This window comes from Nannospalax galili, unplaced genomic scaffold (assembly GCF_000622305.1).
Source record: "Nannospalax galili isolate Female #2095 unplaced genomic scaffold, S.galili_v1.0 scaffold368, whole genome shotgun sequence".
NCBI classification, from domain to species: Eukaryota; Metazoa; Chordata; class Mammalia; order Rodentia; family Spalacidae; genus Nannospalax; species Nannospalax galili.
In genome coordinates this window covers 771,920-773,875 of record NW_008359963.1, presented here as the reverse complement: position 1 = coordinate 773,875, position 1,956 = coordinate 771,920, and the positions used below count along the sequence as shown (strand labels likewise).

At 41.8% G+C, this 1,956-nt stretch overlaps 1 protein-coding gene and 1 pseudogene across 1 annotated transcript in view; both read right to left on the bottom strand.

Annotated features, from left to right (window-relative positions):
- Positions 1-168, bottom strand: part of LOC103726286 — a 1,682-nt pseudogene extending 1,514 nt beyond the window's left edge.
- The window catches only part of Dnah14 (dynein axonemal heavy chain 14), a 322,248-nt gene that overhangs the window by 279,629 nt on the left and 40,663 nt on the right, over positions 1-1,956 (bottom strand).

Genomic DNA, 1,956 nt, shown 5'->3' with positions numbered 1-1,956 from the left:
GATAATGGGAAAATTGGATAGAAATGCCTAGAAGAAATAAAAATAAGGCATTACATTTAAGAAATTGAAATATGGGAGAGCTCAGCAGACAGCCAGAGTGCCTGTCCAGGGCTCCCTCTGGCATAGGGGCTGAGAACTCAGAAGACCACCTGAGAGCACCTGGATCATAGTGCTAAGCTTCCCCAAATCTCAAGTACCCAACACCCTAACTGGGACTACATGAGACCCCTCCCAAAGCCCCAGGGCAGATCTCTGCCATTTGGTAGGATAGACCATCACAGCAGAGTGCCTGTTCCAGCCTCCCTCTGGCATAAGGGCTGAGAACTCAGGGGACTGCCTGAGAGTGCCTAGATCCTGCCCCTCATGTGGTGGTAAGCTTCCCCAAATCGTGCTATACCCAACCCCCTAACTGGGACTACATGAGGCCCCTCCAGAGGCCCCTGGGCAGATCCCTGCTATTTTGTAGGATAAAGCTAAGATCTCAGCAGATCTCCAGAGTGCCTGTTCCAGTTTCCCTCTGGCATAGGGGCTGAGAAATCAGAAGACTGCCTGAGAGTTCCAAAATCCACATCCCTCCCTCAGGGAACTTCCCAAATTTTGCCCTGATTTCCCACTAGTAGGGGTCCAAACCTTAGAAGGAAGCCTGAGTGTACAGACTGGAACCTGACTTGGGCTTCTGTGGGAGCTCCTGAGTAGCTGATCTGAAGCCATCAGTTCCCTCCAAAATAAAACCTGAGAGAACCTGAAACCTGGACCAACCAGCATTGCATAACCAATAAGAAAAGGGCCAAGGCACACCAGTAATACAAACAGAAACATACTTCAACTTAATTTTCATATCAAAATCATAAACAAAAGAAGTTCACATGCCAAAATCACAATGAAAGAATAATAAAATGGAAAGCCAAAACACTATGTCCCCACCAACTCCACCTGTCCTGTAGAAGAGTTCTACAATGAGAATCCCCTAGAGATAACCCAGGATGGTCACAGGGGTCCAGGGAACACTTTGATGGAGTCCTTTGTCTTCAACATGTATGAAAACTCACATGAACAAACAAATCAGAGAACTAAAAGAAGATAGAGATAAACATCTAAATGAATTCACAAAAGAGATAGAAACATTGAAGAAAACTCAGGCAGAAATGAAGAAGGAAGTGCAAAACTCAATAAACCAACTTGAAATAACAGAGGAAAGCCTCACCTCTACAATGAATGAAATGGAAAACAGAATATCAACACTGGAGGATAAAGTTGAAGAACTGGTCCACTAGAGCAAATATTAATGAAAAAAAAAACCCACAGGAATAGAATATGGAAGAGATGTGGGATACCATGAAAAGACCAAATCTATGTATCATAGGCATAGAGGAAGGAGAAGAATTTCAGGTTAATGGTATTGACCAGATCTTAAACAGGATTGTAGAAGAGAATTTCCCAAAATTAAAGAAAGACATCTTCATACAAATATAAGAAGCACATAGAACACCAAATAGGACCAGAAAAGAAACTCCCCACAGCGTATCATAGTAAAAACAATAAATGTACAGAACAAAGAGAGAATACTGAAAGTAGCAAAAGGAAAACAAGTCACATATAAAGGAAAGCCCATCAGAATTACAGCTGACCTATCAATGCAAATATGAAAGCCAGAAGAGCCTGGACCAAGTTCCAATGACCTGGACAAAGTTTCCAGTTCTAAATGTCAATAGACACCAGCCCAGAATACTCTACCCACCAAAAATTCTATTACAATTGAGGGGAAAAGAAAAATCTTCCATGACATGAATAGCTGGAAAGAATACATGTCCACGAAACCAGCTCTTCAAAGAATACTTGAAGCAATACAGAGAGCAGAGAAAGAAACTACTATACCCCAAGGGCAATGAAAGAAAATAAATAAAGGTATAATCGAGGAAACACAAAATTAGAGAACACAAACAACAACAACAACAA